Genomic DNA, 20,791 nt, shown 5'->3' on the forward strand with positions numbered 1-20,791 from the left:
ATTATAAGAAAAAGGTAATCATAAATATCTTACAGCTACAAACCCTGCAACTACAACAGTGGCCTGCCTGCAAGATATATTTGTATAATAGTGACATAAGTATGGTGGGAGTAGCCAACCATTTTTGTTGTCTTTAAAGTCTATTTCATGGGATAAAACCCATACCTACACTCCAAAGTAGCTAATTAGCTGATATTAGATATATTATGGACTCTAGAACCTACTACAACTCCTCTGTTTAAAAAAAAAAAAAACAAAACAGCAATAAAATGACTCCTCATGGCATAAATTGCTACATCCATAGAGGAGATTATTATTCAAGTTCCATGAAAGAACTTTCTTACAGGAGGAAGGAAATAACATAGAGACCTACAACTGGACAGTGTGCAGAAAGTGTGAAACTTTGAAATAGTTTCCTATAAATGGGATATCTTCATTAAACTCTCCTATTAGGGATCAGAGAGCTATGTTGAACAGGGGATGGAAAGAATGACTGTAAGAATCAGAGGTGACAGATGACTCCAGAAACACAGCTACTTTCAGATGCAATAGGACTGATGCATCTATAAATTCATTGAGACTGTGGCAGTGCTCACATGACCTTCACAGGTTCAAGTCAGCTGGGCACCAGCACTGAGAGTAGAAAGTGAATATGGGATCCCACCTGTAAACAAGAAAATATTTACAATGTCAGCTGCCAAAGTGAAAAATGATTTTCTCCAATGGAGTGTTACTGGGTATATCAACCATATGTAAGGGCAGACTACCTGCCCAGGAGTATTTTGCTAACACAAAGTTAACTCCATGTATCTTCTGGGTTCAGGTTTGGTTTTGATGTTTTGTTTTTGGAAGAATATTTGTTTTATTGGTTTTATTTTGGCTTTTTTTTTGTCTTATTGTATTGTGTTTCTTTTTTCTTTCTTTTTTTCTTTCTTTTTTTTCTTTCTTTCTTTCTTTTTTTCTTTTTTTTTTTTTTTTGCTTCTTGTAGAAGTACAGTGTTCCTTTTTTGTTTCTTGTGTTTGTTTGTTTCTTAGAGAAAAAGGGTAAGTAGTGAGGTAGGAAGAATCTGAATTGGGGAAAGGTAAAACGATCAAAATATATAGTATGAAATTTTCAATTAAAAAATGAAAAAAGTCATCAGATTTGGCAGTAAGATCATTTTATTTAATTTTATCAAACTTTCTTTTTCAGCATTTTGATCTCCAAACATATATTGTAGGACTCACTGGAACTGCAGTAACATGTTCGTATCATCTGACCTGTCTGATGCCAGACCTAGATATTGGCTTCTTGCCTTCAGTTAACTTCTGCAGGTCATCCTAGAGAACATAATTATAATTAAAGTTAACTTCAAAATAATGTAAATAAGATTTGCTAAATGGTTTGTCTCTTAAATATGTCACTAAATAAACTAATACATTTTAGTTAACATATAATTTCACCATTCTCCCCTTTGCATTTTTCTCTCCAATCCTGTCCATGACCCCTATTCTTTTCAAACTCATGGTCTAGTCCTTTTTCATTAATATTATTACACACACACACACATACACACACACACACAAACATACACATTTACAAACAAACAAACACACATTTCTTTCTATATATGTATTATATACATATGGATATATGTGAATATACACATACATATAAAAAAACAACCCATTGAGCCTTCTTATTAGTTAAACAATATCAAATGATCACCGCTGAAACCACATACATACAAAAAAATGTATAATTGACTCATCAGGATACTTTGAAATCTGTTTGTGGAGGTTTTCTCACTTTTGTTTGGTAGGACTGATGTCTATATAAACAAAACAAATGTATTAATTTTAACTTTTTCTGATTTCTAAAATGTTTGTTAGATCTTCCCTAGGGTTATTGTGGGAAGTGGTTTCTGCTGTGCCTGCGTGGCCTAATTGGTAAACAAGCAATATGCGCATGTGCAAGAGTGTTTTCGTGCCAAGTCATGGCCCATCCCGGGGCGTGGTGATGAGGCTCTGGAAGAGCAGCCAATCAGGTGTGGACACATCACACTAAGGTGTATATAAGCAGCACCTTTTTGGTGCTTGGGGTCTTCCTCTTCATGTTGAAACTGGTGTAATAAAGTTGCTGCAGAAGGATCCAGTTTCTCACGCGTGTGTTCTTGCTGGTGAGACAATAGCGCGTGTGAGAGGTTATAACATGAGCATTACTGTTCACCACATTACTATAACTGTGACTTCATGTTGTTATGGCCTCTCCAACATGCTACAATATGTAAACCAGATAATGGGACCCCATGAAGGGAATTCTGAGTGTTTTGATAAAACTCCAAGACAAGGCAAAAGTCTTGTGACCTCAAGTTTCTTCAAAACCATGGAATTGTTCTTGGAATGTGCTTTTATTTCCCCTCCAGGTGTAGTGGATAAGAATATGTTTACTTCAAATTATTCATCACATCTGGATATTGTTATTTGTTTTATTCCTCTATGAGAAAAAAAAAAAACATGTTTTGCTGTATGCACCGTGTCCTTGTGATTATATACAGGTGGAACACATGATAACTTTATTCATGTGACCTTTTATAATGCTCAGGGCATAGATTATCTAATGATAAAGCTGGCTATTGCATGAGACTTTAGTCTGTTAGATTTTTAGGCTCCATGCTTCCAGGTTCCAGCAGCTATTAGACAGTAAACTCATGCTTATCTGCATACATGTACTTGTCTGTATACATGTGATTACAGTACACACATGGAAAGAGGTACAAATAGGCAAATGTTTGAAAATCCTCACTTAAATAATGAAGAAAATATGTATGAAGTACCTATTTCTACAGAAAGATGAGAAGAAATAGGCTTATATGTGAACTGTGAAGGGCTGAAACTGTATCTATACTATCTTAATGGTATTATTGTACTGTAACTAAAATCAATTGGGAAACTGAAGTGATAAAGTATTGTAATAGGTTCTGATGTTTTCACTAAATTATTTCTTTACTTTTTTAATATAGATGAAATGCTTCATAGTTATAAAATACAATCTATTACATTTTTGCTAAATTAAAATTTGGAAAGCTTTTCAAAATGATACCTACAAATACAATGAAACAAGTCCAACCATGATAAAGCCATTATGTAAAGAACCAACTTCCCATATTCAACATGTATATATCCAGAAAGTAAGATTCATGCTTATTCTAGATTGTGTTTTATTTATTTACTTCCTTAATACTTTAAACAAAGGACAGTACCTTACATCTAACTAAATATTTTGATAAATGGATAAAATTGACTATTGACTAAATATTTTTGATAAATGGATAAAATTCTAGTTTTAGACAAAATAAATTTGCCACTTTATTATAGAACAACAAAAAAAAAAATTAGGTGGAGGTCTTCCACACATAGTCCTTCTTGTCACTAGGTAGGCAGTCCCAGGAAAGCCAGAAAAATCACATGTCTGTTTGGGAAGCTCAGAATAGTCACATAAGTACAGAGAGTGAAGTCAAGACATGAAGGTTGGAGAAGAGACAGAGGCATCAACATTGCTGATCACAGAACTTCAAGCCAACACTGATTAACTCAGCCTATTATAGGGGCTTTTTAATTTACAAGTAGAAGAAAATTAAACTCAACTCAGAGAGACATCAGTCTGCTATACAGAACCTTGAAGAGCAACTGAGATTTCCCAAGGAATGGTCACATTTCTCATAAATTTCTTTAATACTACTACTTTGGGAAATTTTTATATGAACAATTCAATTAAATTTTATTATATTTGCACTAAAGTATATTGAGAGGATCATGAACATTTTATCTCCTTCCTTGGTATAAAATAGGCTTATTTACATTTTTCTACCCATACCTAATATTTGGCTATAATCCACAAAGGGAGAGATTTAAATGTTTTCATAATACCATACTTCTAAAATGCATGATTTTATCTCTTTTCAAGTGCTATATTTACATAATTCCTAAGATTACTTTTTCAAGAACAAAACCATTTTAAAACCCTAAAGATTTTGCAGTCACAGGTCTTGTGAAAGCCTGTTCCCTAAGCTCCAAAGGATACATTATATTCAGGAATAAAATTGATGCAGAGATGAGATGAGATGAGCAGGATGCAGAATGGAGCACTCCATGGTATGTGAGCTGATGGACAGAAGGAGTGTTTATGTAGATGATGGGCTTGGCCTGAGCTTGGTTCTCAGGGACTCAGCATCCAGTTTAGGTTTTTCTGACTTATAATTCTTTCTTTTAGGGTCAGACAAAGCTGAGTTCAGCTCAGTGAGGAGAGCTCTCCTGATCAATTTTTCTCTTTGACATAAAGTAGTTTGATTCAAGAAGAGAAAATGGCACCATCCACAGGATTAAGCAAGATTTTAAACTCCGGTGCTGTTTGCTAACTGTGAGGCAAAAACAAAAATTTGGCTCTCTCTATGGGTTGGTTGTGCTTTTGTGCTTATGCATGGCTCCCTGGAAAGTACGAACAAAATCGAAAAAGCAGCATTGGGGAGTTTCCATTAAAAACAGCCTCCCTGTCATTTCTGTCACTGTTGTCACTCAATCCATAAAAGTGAAACTGTGCACCTCTACCTGAGGTTGCTGTTATTATTGCTCTTGTGTGGAGAAAATAAGCAGACAGCTAACCACAGTTAAAATGTCTGTAACTTAGCTACATGCAGAGTTGTAAAAGTCTCACTATCATCTTGAAACCATACTGTGTTAAGTCACTCAATTCTCCAACATTACAAAATGTGATATGCTTTTTTTGTACAATATCCTTTTTAATAATTTGTATGTTACATGGTTTAAACTTTTTCAAGTGCTATATTTGCATAATTCTGAAGATGACTATTATTATTTTTTGGATTATGAAATTTGGGTCAAGCATTCACATACTTCCAGTGCAATATACTTATTTTCTTCTGTTGTATTATATCCTCCTTGTTATTGGAGGAAGGGTTGAGGGAGGGAGATGGCAAAAGCAAAAAGCAGAGCAGAATTATATTAACTTCTACACATTGATAAAATGTGTGATATTTTACCAGTGAGGAGGATATATGGAAATCTTCACTATCCACACTTAGGAAAGTTAATAAAGGAGTTAAAATAATAAAAGTATGGTTATAAAGATAGAGCTTTGGGATCAGGCTTAATGTTTGATTTAAAACAAACCAAATAGTTGAGTTGAACCAAAATCTATAGTGAAAGCCAAATAGAATTATTAAGACACTGACACACAGAGAACTGAAGTTGCATGTTTGTGAGGAAGGGAAGGTGTATGTCTCACTAAAAGTAATATACATTCTTTTGTAACTGCACATCAGCATTTGAGCTATTTCTTATTTGTGCACAAACAATATGGCCTAGCAGAACCAAGCAGAGAGTAGCTAATCATACAATCTAGAAACTAATGATTTCTGAAATTCCCCAGAATTCTGCACTTCATGATTCACCAGGGAAAGTGGTGCTTGTTTGATTTTATTCTGTAACACCTGAAAGTTTCTTCCACATAAGTTAAGTAAGAATATATTGAGAAGACCTCTGAGAAGATGCTTAACCCTGGGGATCAAAGTATAGCCCGTTGATAAAGTGCGTTCTTGGCATTTCGATACCTTTAGTTTCATTCTCAAAACTAAAAATAAAAGAAATGAAGTGGCAAAGGCAAAAGAAAATACAAAACAAAATATGACATAAACCAGGATGGATATTTTGAACACTGATAGTTTCAACAGTCTTCACTCTGCAATCAGTTCCACACACCATTTTTAAGGTGTGTTATGTTTTTTCACTTAGACAGCAAAAATATCATAGTGGAAACAATAAAATTATAGCTGAAGACTATATATGTTATTTTTAAGAAAACAGAAAATCCACCCAAATTTACCACAAACTGGGCCCAAAAGTAGAATAAATAAATATGACAGAAAAAAATGGAACAAATTATGTTTTGTATTCACATGGTATTAATAGGTAAATACCAAAATAGAAAAAAATTAAATCAGTAAAAGATAAGATTTACTTTTATGTGGTCAAAGAAGTTCAAAGTGTAAACTAAATGAATTCCAAAATTATTGAGTATTTCAACTCATAGAACAGAGTGCTTAGATGGAAAATATAACTTCATGTAGTTCTTAAAGAAATAAAGACCTAATTAATGAATGGCTCAGCAGTTAGGAAGTCCCAACACCTATGTGGTGGCCCACAGATATCTCTAACCACACTACTGGGGAATTTGACACCAATATTCTGGTCTCCATGACCACATGATATACAGACAAAAAAAACAGGCAAACACTCATTTAAAACATAATAAAAAATTATTTAAAGGGAATAGGACTTAAAACCAATTTTTTACATATCCACCTAAGAAAATAAGATATTTTTAGAAGAGCAGAAATTAGTGAATCTAAAGGTACATAATTTAATATCTACTTGTTACAAAATATTTTATAATTATAATAATAAGTGCTTAGTATACAAATGGATGAAAAAAAGGGAAGCTGCAGATTACCAACATGAAGAATGAAACAGATCAATTCACAGAAGCAGGTAAACAAAATAAATGAATTATTTCATGATATTACTCTAGGTTTTTTTAATACATCAGGTATTTAATACATACAGATAAGAAAAATACATAGAGTTATATATAACTATATCAAAAATTTATTTGAAATAAAATGCACAAATTCCTTGAAAATACAACTTTCTAAAACTGATACAAGATTCGGATCTGGATTGGCTGGATCTTATAGTTAAAGTAGCCTGTAAAGGACACTTATAAGAGTGACTAAAAGTTTATATACTGTTTCTTATAAATCCCTCAAAAGAATAATGAAAAAATATTATACCAAGTTTATAAAACTTATCTGAGATATTAAAACACATAAAGTATTGGCAATAATTTCAGGAGGCTAATATTATATGAAGATATTTAGAATAATAAAGAAAGCCATAGGACACAGACACATACATCTATACAAATGTACTGAACAGAATATAGCAAATTAAGCTCTAAAGTGGATATAAGAAGTAAGCCAATTAAACTTATCTTAGAAAAGCAAACTTAGTTTACAATTTGAAGGCCAATTTCTGCTTCCCCATAAACAGTATAGAGTATATAATGACCTCAATAAATGCAAAAATTGGAGATAAATGAAAAATTTGCACCATAAAGACTTTGACAAGGCCACTTCTATAACAAAATGTGTTTTCCATTACAGAACATTTACAGAAATCTTCAGCAAATGCTGAGCCTCATTTGAGATATTTAAAGCTGTCTTCTTGGTCTGGAAGCATCACAGGCGCTTCCTTGTTATTATTTAAATATTGTGCTGGAGGAGGAGTCAGTCAATATCCTAAGAGAGCACATGCATTATAAGGTATAAGGACAGTGATGACATCAGTAATATTATATCATCCACAAGTAAAAAGATGATACCAGTAAAACTGATACAATTATACTATATAATTACATATTATACATATATAGATATAGATATAGATATAGATATAGATATAGATATAGATATAGATATAGATATAGATATAGATATAGATATAGATATAGATATGGCTGTATATATATATTCATATATATATACATACATATATATATATATATATATATATACACACACACGTATATGTGTGTGTGTGTGTGTGTGTGTAACATACACATGTTTATATGTGTGTTTATCTTGGTCCACTAGATATAAGTCCAACATTTTAGAACAACTTTATTTCTATAGCTGATAACAATCAAAAGTATTTCAATACTCATATTATTTATAGTTTACAAAAACACTTAATGGCACAGTGTAAACTGGCTTCTTTTTTAGTCTTATATATATCTGAGGAAAATTAGAATATGAATAGAAATTTCTAATATGCCAAGAAATATGAAGCTCAATAGCATAATGATATAGTCTGTGAGTGACCTTGGAGCTAAATCCTATCCTCATGTTTAAAATTCAATGCACATTATTGGAAAAAATGAGTTTTTTTTACAAAATTGATAATATGTAAATGCAAGGAATAAGAATTTTAAGAATATTAGAAATAAGAAGCTTTTCCTAAAAGATATCAACATATTACATCATAACCAATTATATTAGAGTAAGAAGAGGTAAAGACAATGGGAGATCAGATAGAGGAGTCATATAGACCATGAATTATTACAAATGTACCAAAGATTTTGCAGGAGAAAAGGTGTGCTTCACAATAAATTGTCAATTGCACAGTAAACACAAAAGAACATAGTACCCTTCATTCTGATTCACACATAAACAGAGAAGTAATTCCTGAGCAATTTCTAACTTAAAACACAAGCTGGTAAACCTCATAGATGAGACAACCTAAATTATGTTATTATCTTGAAAAGGAGGTTTTATTTTATATTTTAGTTTTTTTATTTAGTTTGATTTTTTGAGACATTACTTCTTTGTGTATCCCTGGCTATCCACGGAAATTGCTCTGTATTCCCAACTAGTTTAGAATTCACAGAAATCTACCTGCCTCTGCCTCCCTGAGTGCTGGGATTAAAGGCATTAAACCACCACCACCTGGTTCAAATATTTTATTTTTAATATATATATTTAATTAATTATTTGAATGTTTTTTTTCAATTCCTTCACCTGTTCCGTTGTATTTTCCTGTAATTCTTTAAGGAATTTTGTGTTTACTCTTTAATGGTTTCTAGCTGTTTACCTATGTGCTCTTTAAGGGAGTTATTTATGTCCTTCTTAAAGTACTCTATCGTCATCAGGTGATGCGATTTTAAATGAGATGAGAGTCTTGCATTTCTGGTGAGTTTGGGTTTCCAGAGCTTTCTGTGTTGGGAGAACTGGGTTCTGATAATGCCAAGTAGCCTTGGTTTCTGTGACAATTCCTACCTCCACCCAACTCACCGAAAAGGTATTAACTGAGACAGGAAGCCATGTAAGAGAACTCTTAAAATTATGAAGATGACTTCTTGCTCTCTTACTCTCTTGCCTCTCTTGCCTATCTTGCCTCTCTCGCCTCTCTTGCCTCTCTCTTGCATCTTGGTCCCTTGCTACCCCTCTCTCCTCATTCCTTTCTCCCCTCTCTCCATGTTGTCATGGCCAGCCTCTACTTCTCTACCCTCTCCTTCTCTCTGCCTTTCATGTACTCAGACTTCATGAGGTGAACTTCAAAAATAATCAATAGAAACATTATGAAAATAAAAAAATAATAAAAGATCTGAGAACAAACACTAGAACCTTCAAATTAAATATTCTCTAGTTATATGTATCAGTGTATACTTACTGGAGGTGTTTAAAGATAAATTTTAATTATCTACATTGCACTTCTTTCCTTGTATTTCTGAGCTACATTGTAAAGGTGAATGAGAATTGAACTATATATAAACAAAGGTGTTCTGAAAAAAATTTTACAAGGCACTGTATACTACAAAATTTCAAAGAAAAACTAATTCAAACATCATACAATAAGCATAAATATAAATATTGTTTTAAATCTATTGGTTTTAAAATCTTTCAAATCTATCTGTGTCCCAGAGTTGATCCTGTGCCACAGCTCTACATACTCAGGTCCCACCAAGAGAGGGCTCATCTCCAAAGAGTGCTGACACACCTGTAAGCACAGGTAAGACCATCACTTCTGCTTCAAGGGACCCTCCCAGAGCCCTCAGGACCCAGGAACTGAGGACTGGTCTGGGACAGGATCCTTCTAGTTTCCATCAGTACCTGAAGCTGACCCAGTGCCACAACTTTCTGTACTCAGATTCCTCCAAGAGAGAGCAGGTCTCCCAGGAGTGCTGACACACATTAGAGCACATTTCTCCATTCCCAGATCCCACCATGATAGAGCTGGTCTCCCAAGAGTGCTGATACACCTGAGAGCACAGGTAAGACCACCACTTCTGCTCAAATTCAAGTGCCAAGAGGGACCCACCCAGAGCCTCAGGACATGAGAACCAATGAATCCTGTTCCAACTGGGAACAGGATCATTCCTAGCTGCATATGTAGCAGAAGATGGCCTAGTCGGCCATCATTGGGAAGAGAGGCCCCTTGGTCTTGCAAACTTTATATGCCTCAGTACAGGGGAATACCAGGGCCAAGAACTGGGAGTGGGTGGGTAGGGGAGTAGGGGGGGGGGAGTGTATGGGGGACTTTTGGGATAGCATTTGAAATGTAAATGAAGAAAATACCTAATTTAAAAAAAAAAAGAATTACACAAGACTTCTCAACTGACACTATGAAAGCTTGAAGATTCAGGTCAGATCTCATACAGACCCTAAGAGAACAGAAATACTTATCCAGTCTACTATACCCAACAATACTCTCAATAAACATAGATGGCAAAACCAAGAAATTCCATGACAAAAACAAATTTACACAAAATCTTTCCAAAAACCCAGCACTACAAAGAATAATAAATTGAAATTTCCAACACAAGGAGGGAAACTATACCCTAGGGGAAAAAAAAAGTAATCTTTCAACAAAACAAACCCTAAAGGAGATAGCCACATAAACATAATTCCACCTCTAAAAACAAAAGTAACAGGAAGAATCAATCACTTTTCCTTAATATCTATTAACATCAATGGACTCAATTCTCTAATAAAAAAACAGAAAAACTGAATACAGAAACAGGAGCCAGAATTTTGCTGCCTACAGGTAACACACCTGAGTAACAAAGACAGCCACTACCTCAGAGTAAAAGTCTGGAAAAACAATTTTCCAAGCAAATGGTCCCAGGAAAGAAGATATGGTAGCCACTCTAATATCAAATAAAATCAACTTTTGACCATAATTTATCAAAGAAGACACGGAGGGGTACTTCATACTCATAAAAGGAAGTATCTACCAAGTTGAACTCTCAGTTCTGAACATCTATGCTTCTAATGCAAGGACAACCACATTCTTAAAAGTAACTTTACTAAAATTTAAAGCACACATTGCACCCCACACAATAATAGTGAGAGACTTTAACACTCCACTCTTATCAAAGAAGACATAATGGAAACAGAAACTAAACAGAGACACAATGAAAATAACAGAAATTATGTACCAAATGGATTTAAAAGATAATAACATAACATTTCATCCTAAAACAAAAGAATATACATTTTTCTCAGCACCTCATGGTACCTTCTCCAAAATTGACCATATAATTGGTCACAAAACAAGCCTCAACAGATACAAGAAGATTGAAATAATCCCATTGATCCTATCAGAACACTACAGACTAAGGCTGGTCTTCAATAACAACAAAAATAAGAGAAAGCCCATATATACAAGGGAGCTGAACAATGCTCTACTCAACGATAACTTGGTCAAGAAAGAAAAAAGAAAGAAATTAAAGACTTTCTAGAATTTAATGAAAACGAAGGTATAACATACTGAAACTTATGGAACACAATGGAAGCAGTCTTAAGAGTAAAGCTCATAGCTGTGAATATCAATTCATGTTAAAAGTCTTGAAAAGATCAGGAATTCGAGTCTCATACCTAAACATAGTAAAAACAATATACAACAAACCAGTAGCCAACCTCTAACTAAATGGAGAAAAAAATGGAAGCAATCCCACTAAAATCATGGATTAGACAAGGCTGACTTCTCTCTCCACATTTGTTCAATCCTGTAATTGAAGTTCTAGTCAGAGAAATTAGACAAAAATGGAGGTGAAAAGGACATAAATTGGAAAGGAAAAATTAAAAATATCACTATTTGCATATGATATGATAGTATACTTAAGTGATCCCAAATTTTCAAGCAGAGAACACCTACAGCTGATAAATAACTTCAGCAAAGTGGTCACATATAAAATTAACTCAAACAGATAAGTAGCCTTCCTTTACACAAAGGACAAATGGGCTGAGAAAGAAATTAGGGAAATGATACCCTTCATAATAGTCACAAACAATATAAAATATCTTGGTGTGACTCACATCAAACAAGTGAAAGATTTGTACAAGAAGATCTTCAAGTCTCTGAAGAAAGAAATTGAAGAAGACCTCAGAAAGTGGAACTATCTCCCATACTCATGGGTTGTTAGTATTAATATAGTAAAAATGGCCATCTTGCCAAAAGCGATCTACAAATTCAATGCAATCCCCATCAATATTCCAACTCAATTATTCATAGAGTTAGAAAGAACAATTCTCAAATTTATTTGGAATATCAAAATCCAGGATTGTGAAAACTATTCTGAACAATAAAAGAACATCAGGAGAAATCACCATCCCTGACCTCAAGCTGTACTACAGAGCAATAGTGATAAAAACTACATGGTATTGGTACAGTGTCCGGCAGGAAGATCAATGGAATAGAATTGAAGATGCAGAAATGAACCCACACACCTATGGTCCCTTGATCTTTGGCAAAGGAGCTAAAACCATCCAGTGGAAAATAGACAGTATTTTCAACAAATGGTTCTGATTCAACTGGTTGTCAAAAAATGCAAATATGTCCATTTTTATCTCCCTGTACAAAGCTTAAGTCCAAGTGGATCATAAAACCACATAAAACCAGATACACTGAATCTAGTAGAAATGAAAGTGGGGAAAAGCCTCAAAAACATGGGCACAGGGAAATTTTTTCTGAACAGAACACCAGTGGCTTTTGCTCTAAGATAAAGAACCGACAAGTATGACCTCATAAAATTGAAAACCTTATGTAAAGCAAAGGATGCTGTCAACAGGATGAAGTGGCAAACAACAGATTGGGAAAAGATCTTTACAAATCTTATACCTGATAGAGGTTAATATCCAATATATGCAAATAACTCAGTAAGTTAGTCTCCAGAGAAACAAATAACCCTATTAAAAAATGGAGAGCAGTGCTAAACAGAGAATTTTCAACTGAGGAAACTCAAATGGCTGAGAAGCACCTAAAGAAATGTTCAACATCCTTAGTCATCAGAGAAATGCAAATCAAAACAACCCTGAAATTCCACCTCACACCAGTCAGAATGGCTAAGATAAAAAACTCAGGTAACAGAAGATGCTGGCAAGGATGTGGAGGAAGAGAATTCCTCCATTGCTGATGGGGATAGATCTCTGAAAATCCATTTGACAGTTCCTCAGCAATGTGAACATATTATTAGCAGAGGACCCAGCTTTACCACTTGTGGGCATATACCCAGAAGATGCTTCAACATGAAATAAGGACACATGCTCATAGCAACCATATTTTTAATATCCAGAAGCTAAAAACAACCCAGATGTCCCTCAACAAAGGAATGGATACAGAAAATGTGGTACATTTACACAATGTAATACTAGTCAGCTATTAACAATGACTTCATGAAATTCACAGGCAAATGGATGGATCTAGGAAATATGGTCCCAATTGAGGTAACTCAGTCACAAAAGACCACACATGATATGTACTCACTGGTTAGTGGATATTAGGCAAAGAACGTGGAATAACCACGATACAACTCACAGACCACATGAAGCTCAAGAGGAAAGAAGATCAAAGAGGGGATGCTTTAGTCCTACTTAGAAGGAGGAACAAAATTATCAAGGGAAGCAGAGGGTGGGAGGGACTTGGCAGGAAGAGAAAAAGGGCAAAGGGAGGGAAGAATCAGGTATGGGAGGAGCTGTAGGTGAGCTGTAGGAGTCAAAGAGGGTCAGGAAATTGAACAGAGGTGAGTAGCAATGGGGAATGGGGAACTGGGGCTAGCAACCAGAAAGTCTCAGATGCCAGGAAAGCAAGAGCTGCCCATGACCACATGGGATGACATTAGCTGAAATACCCCACAAAGGGGAGAGAAAACCTGACGAGACCATATTCAGAGGTTAAGCATGTTCCCCCTGACCCTGGTTGAGGGATGAGCCAACTAACCATCTCCAAAATTTTAACCCAGAATTGTTCCTGTCTAAAGGAAATACAGGGACAAAGAGTAGAGCAGAGACTCAAGGAAAGGCCATCCAGAGACTGTCCCACCTGGGGATCCATCCCACATGCTGATACCAAACCCAGACTCTATTGTGGATGCCAAGAAGTGCTTGCTGACAGGAACCTGATACAGCTGTCTCCTGAGAGGCTCTGCCAGATCTGTCTTGACCAATACAGATACTGATGCTTACAGTCAACCATCAGACTGAGCACAGGAACCCCAGTGGAGGGCTTAGGGAAAGGACTGAAGGAGATAAAAGGGCCTTGTTTGGCATCAATGGGAGTGGAGGTCCTTGGTCCTGTTAAGGCTTGATGCCCCAGTGTAGAGGAATGCCAGGGCAGTGAGGTGGGAGTGGGTGGGTGGATGGGGGAGAAACGTCATAGAAACAGAGTAAGGAGGATAGGATAGGGGGTTGGCAGAGAGGAAACCGGTAAAGGGAATAACATTTGAAATGCAACTAAATAAAATATTCAATTAAAAAATCTTTCAAATTATATGCTGTTGAAAATTAAATGATGTTTCATTTTATGACAATTTACTCCATGTATTGATAAATGTCATCTGTTACAAAGCTATGATGCTCATTAGGTTGGCCATATTAAGTTTATTTTTGTCTTATTAATATTTTAACTCTATAACTTTCAAAACATAGTATCATCATTATAAGTCAAGAAACATGATTCGTAAATGTGTACACATATTAAAATGTACAATCTGGTGTATTTTGATATGGATATGGATACATAGTCGAAGCTTTAACATGACTTCCCATTTCCTCCCAAATATCTCTGCTTTCTTTTAAGTCTGGGCTAACATTTTTAGGGGTTTATATAAACTATAATGCAAAAGGAGTGATTTGGCTCTATGGACATAATTATTTTTAAAGGTTATAAACATTATCTTATGTACATTTGTTTCTCTTTCTGGCTACGTGGTGCTCTGTTTCCTATATATAACAAAGCATATTTAACTTGTTCACATGCTGATCTGACTAGGGCATTACTAGTTTGGCATAATACATACATTTATGAGTCTTTAACTAAATGTATGTCTCCATATATCTTGGCTCAATACATAGGAATTAAAGGACTGAACTATATGTTTAAAACAGTGAAATTGGTAAAAATCTCCTGAGACTAAAAGAAAGTAAAAGATGCCCTGAAACTGAAGTTATAGACAGTTAGCTGCCATGTGGGTTCTGATGTTCTGAGTATCTTAACTCGTGCTCTAAATAATCTGATTTCTTCTGCTGGCGTCTTCTGGCTTCAGGTACTGCATATATAGTGCACATATATGGATGCAGGGAAAAAATTCATCCATTATATAAAACCAAATAAATCTTTAAAAATTAGTAATAAACTAATTAGTTTCTAATAAGTTTACGGTATAATTTCATGTGTTTGTAATTTGCAGCTCCTTAACAAGTAATAATGCAAATAAGTGATTATATTTACTTCCTATATATCTTCTTCTCTCCCAAGAATTGAAAATGCTGTAGATCTCTCTCTCTCTCTCTCTCTCTCTCTCTCTCTCTCTCTCTCTCTCTCTCTCTCTCTCTCTCTCTCTCACTTTCTTTCTTTGGTTTTAATCATCTTTATCCATGCTGCATACATCCTCTCAGGAAATGTATGAGTTATCATTATTTTCTCCTAGACATAGTTTTTCTGCTCATTTACTTACCAGTTGTTTTGGAAATACAAATGCTGTTAATTTTTTGTAGTCCACTTTAATTTTTTTTTCTTTTTTTTACAGATCATGATTTTGTTCTTATAGTTAGGAAATCTTGCCTATTATCTCCAAAGTATTTTATCCATTTTTAAATTTATAACATTAATTTTTTTGTGATTTAAAATTATGTCAACATGTCACAGGGATTTCACAGCAAGGTGGACATGTGGGCAGCCAAAGTCTCAGCACTGCCTACAGAAAAGTGTGTTCTGCTATTAAATAGAATTTACATGTGTGCCCATGCCATGTCTACAGGCCTGGGAGCACTTGTTTGTAAACTGTATCGATGTTTACTATTTATCTTGACAGCAACATAAATAGTGTTGGATGAATATCTTTGCCATAATATTAAAGTCAGGCAGTGTAAGACCTTCAGCTGGTTTTCCTTTCTCTAATCTGTTGCTTGCTGGTGATACTTAATTTGATTTACTTGTCTCCCATGAATTTACATATAAATTCTGCAATCAAGTTTTCAATACGCAGAAAAACCTACTGGAGTTTAGGTTGTAATTACTATATAAAGCATTAAACATCATAATAACATATCTAAGATATGTGTCATCAAGGTTCAATTTCTTAAAATTTGCAGAAAAAATTATGATCTTTTAAGTAGGTTTCCAACTTTGTTTTGGGCAACACTAGCAAGTATTCGGTGTTCTGTGTAGTTGATGAGCTGTACCTTAGACACTCACAAGGGTAGTTTGTGTTTCAAACACACCAGGTGAACACATACTATTTTCCTATTTTAGGTCTTCTTTAAATTCTCTCAGACACATTCGCTTTACTTTATTTCACCAATTTTGCATGTTCTGTTAGACACATCTGGAAGTGATTCATATTTGCTCATTAACTTTCGGTATAGGACTGGCATACCTTGGAATTTTACTTTAATTATTTGTCAGTTCAAGGAGATAGTTTTTAGTTTTATAATTTGTTTATTTGTATGTGCATGTGTTAAAGTTCATTCGTGGAGGTCAGAGGGGAACTCATGGGAATAAGTTGTGTCCTCGCACCACGTGGGTCCTGGTGAACTATGCTTGAGATGACATCCATTTTTGTGTGATATAATGTACTCCTACATGGACTTGGATTCCACTTGCAAACATTTTGCTCATGATTTTCGCATCTGTGAATTTGTAGATAGTTCCCCATAGTATCTGCTACTTACACTCAGAGTTAAAGGTGGAACTTCACAGGAAGGTGACTTTTAGAGTTAAAGACTCCAGGTCATCATCTCCTGTTTGCTCGTTCTGCTTCATACTTTAGGTTCCAGATGTGTTCTGGAACCTGGTCCTGCTGCCATGTTTGCTGCTTGAAGCCATGACTCCTTTCCCCCCACATTGTTTCTTATCATGCTGGAACAGTACACCAAAATTAAGTCTCTTTTCCTTAGTCAAAGTTACTTTGGCTATGCTGTTTTCCCATAGTAAGAGGCATTGAGACACTTAGGAACATAGCTAAAATTTATGACTAGAGACGCTAAAGAGATGACTCAGTTAAATATACTTGCTGCTCTTGCAAAGGATCAGAGACAGATTACCAATGCAGGCTGGTCAGGAGCTTCTGTATCTCTGGTTATAGAGAATGTTTTATCCTCTTCTACTGATACACACAAGCATTTATAAACACACACACACGCACACGCACATGTAAATCAAATCAAATAATAATCTTCTAAAATTATATCAGGAAAGATAATTTTAAGTGATAATACAAGACTAAGTGTACATGGGCACATATTCCATGAAAAACTTATCTGAGGATAGCATTGTGGTCACTTAAGCAAACTGCAAAATTTTAAATTGCTCCTTACTATTAATTGAGCAAGATCAGTACAGTGCCCAAAACACTTTGATTCAATACCCAGAAAAATAGTGTATCTTGAAGATTGAAGTGACTAATCAGGGCCAATTAGATGTCATGTTAGGCTTTAAGTTTCATAGACAATTATTTAAATATACATGCAAACTAAATGTCAAGGTGCAGAAACATTCAGAAACTCCTTGGCGGTTCATATGAAAGAATATCACGTTCTATAATATGAAATTCTATGGTAGGAAAAGATATTTAATGTAGGCGAGTAGATATTTAACTGCATAGTGATCCAAATTAAATAAAAATTAAATGTTTTAAAGCAATTATTAAAGGTTTTATGAACTCTACAAAGAAAGTCATATACATTTTATCGGAATATGTAGATACTTCAATTTGACCGCTATAACTAGATAATAAAATAGATTTAACTACTTAGGAAAGACAGGGCTTTTACCTGGCCCCTTATTATTAAATATATTTTTACCTAATAGAATAAGTTTAATAAAACAAGAAAAGGTTCAATGATGTATATATTTTTGTTAAATTTATGTAACTATCTTTAAATTAATGTTTTCACATTTTATATCAATATTGTAACTGTTACAAGGTAGCTAAGTGTGTGTGTGTGTGTGTGTGTGTGTGTGTGTGTGTGTGTGTGTGTGTGTAAGAATGACTGGACATGGGGTCTTCATGGAATTGATTACATAGTAGGCGGTCATAAGGACTCTCACCACTATGGCAAAATGCTTGTTTTGGTTTTCCATCTATCATAAGTGATCAAGGGTGATCAAAGAACTCAACTGTCATGATGACTAAATGAACTAAATTCTGTAATCTGTTAGGTACACAGCCTTTCCTATGTGCCTGGACTCAACATCCATATTCCCTGTCGGATTCCCTAGTCACACTTCCACACTGTATTAATAAGAGAGTCCAGAGTCCTGAGAACAGTTCCTCAAACTTGCGTTGCTTAGCAAGTTTGCCAACAGCGCCTGCTGCCTGATCCTGTAGCACTGAGCTGGCATGCACCTAGCTCAGATCCCTGCTCTGAACCTGGCAAGTGATCATGACATCTGTTTCCTTCCAAGAGTCTTAGAAGAACAGAAGGTACAGCCAGCTCTGGGGCAAAAACATGGAGAATATTGGGCACATAGACTAGACTCCAAGGTGAAAGCAGTATTAGGATTAGTGAGAGGCAGTTCTGCTGACAGTGCCAGCCCTCTGGTGGCTCTTTTCCAGGAGATGCCAGCCTAGAGCATCTGTGCTAACTTTTCTATTTTGGTACACATCTTATGGGGCTATTCCTACTTTCACATGATTAAATATAAATAAGCAGTTCACATTTTGAAGAACTAACCAATTGTATCCAGCTACTTTGTATAATTCATTCCTCCTGTTAAAATCCAACCCTTTTGTGATCATTATTAATTGTCTCCCCCCAAATTATGTTGCCCTTGGCTGTGTGCTTGATCTTTAGGATTAAGTTTTCTGTATATTGATTTTAAAAGTAAAGGTTTATCAGGTATGGTAGCTGCTAAGCCCCAAAGGGTTTTTGAAGTAGAAATCATATTCAACAAACAAATACAAAGAAATAGTGTTTATTATGATAATCACAAGTAAAGTGAAGTACACAGATTCCTGTGAACAGGATTTAAGATGGATAGACCTCTGGAAAATAGCTCCAAAACTGATAAAACACAGAAGATCTGATTGTGAATACATGTCTGTATTCACAAGTAATATATTCCAGAAATCCTTCTGTGCACTGGGTATGTATAGATCTGGGAATGACAGAAGCCAATGGTACAGCACAGAGAGTAACCCAAGGGCTGGATTACCTACAATGCATGACTGTAGTAAACAGAGGAAGAGGCCACAGGAGGCTAAGTCTTGGGGCATGTGTATAGAGCCAAATTACAGTATTTTTTTAATCACATAAAACTAAGTAATTCAAATAACATGATTCTATAATAAAAGTGCAGTGCCTAGCTGACTGTGCATCAAATGTGGGTTTATTATCAGTTTTGTTTGTTTATTTCCTTTCATTTGTATCTTGAGTCTTTTCTGTCTGACGGTTCACTATGGTGTAAGGAAAATCTTCTAGACTTAGAAGATGGTAGCTAGATGACAGTGGCTGGCACATATTGTTCTAGCATGAAGGAGGCTGACAAAGAGGACTACCTGAGTCCAGCATGTTGAGATAAGCCTAGGGAATACACTGAAACCCAGTCTCAAAATGTGTCTGTGCGTTGGAAAAAAGTTATAGAGCAATTGCCTCCCTGCCCAAGGTCTCCAGCAGATTAAAAAGTGGAGCATTCTATTCACAAATAAAATATTCCAGAAACGGTTCCTGTGTACTGGTATGTATAGGTCTGTGCAGGAATGATGGGAGCCAATGAGTACAGCAAAGAGAAAAAGCCAGAGGCTAGTGGTTATGGCTCTATTCTGTAAATTCACTAAACACTACTGACTTGTTCAGTACATGAACTTCTGGAAAATAAACTGTATCACAAGTATGCTGTGAAAACTCAGATGGAGAATAACGTGTTTATTGAGATTTCTAGGAAGCAACATAAAATGAATACAAGAAAAGTAGCTGAGATACTAGGTGTTACAGCTGAGTGAGTCTTTGGAACTGTTTAATGGAAATTTCTGAATCATTTTCCTCATCTCTTCTGCTTCTTGTGACATTGTTAATAGCAGATGGGAACTGGAATGCATGTGTCCAACCTCAGGAGATCTTTTCGGTCATTGTTGCAATCTTATCTTTATTTGTAAATATTCAGCAGTGTGGGGCACAATGGCTAAGGTAGAGTCATAGGATCCATTTTCTGATACTGGTACTGTAATTCCAGCCCCAGAGCAAGTCAATGTTTGGGCCCACAGAGCTGTAGGTTGGGCCCTGGGTTGTTCTATGTGCTTTACCCTTTGGCTCCCATCATTCCTGCTCAGAACTATACATACTAGTGCAGAGGACACACTTTCTGGAATATATTATTCAATAAACATGACACTAGCCCTAATCTTATGAATCTCGACTTCTTTCTACTGTGAACTTGATACCTTTCATAAAAAGTGTACCTGAAAGATTTTCTTTCCAGGTCAACAGAGACTTATATCCTCAGGACACAGTCTGCTGCATGGCATTATTTATTTAGGTGGGGTGAGGCAGACAAAAAGGAGCTAAGAAGCTGAAGTTCACTAAAAGAAACAAAAGATAGCTACTAAGTTAATGCCTTCGAGCTAAAGACAACAAAGCCATTACTGATGCAATAATACAGCTTTCAATTGTGTATCAAAAAAAAAAGTCCAGAATTCAGTATCTTTACTGTTTTTTTATGCTTTATAGTTCCATCTTTT

General features: G+C 35.3%; 1 long non-coding RNA gene across 1 annotated transcript in view; it reads right to left on the reverse strand.

Moving 5' to 3' along the window:
• Window positions 1–1,156: 1,156 nt before the first annotated feature.
• LOC147005669 (uncharacterized) overlaps window positions 1,157–20,791 on the reverse strand; it is a 61,393-nt gene continuing 41,758 nt past the window's right edge. The window contains exon 3 of the long non-coding RNA XR_015046643.1: window positions 1,157–1,320. This is a non-coding gene — a long non-coding RNA (uncharacterized LOC147005669). The remainder of the gene's footprint in view (window positions 1,321–20,791) is intronic.

This window comes from Mus caroli, unplaced genomic scaffold (genome assembly GCF_978045245.1).
Source record: "Mus caroli unplaced genomic scaffold, Mus_caroli_1 scaffold_3, whole genome shotgun sequence".
Classification (NCBI taxonomy): Eukaryota; Metazoa; Chordata; class Mammalia; order Rodentia; family Muridae; genus Mus; species Mus caroli.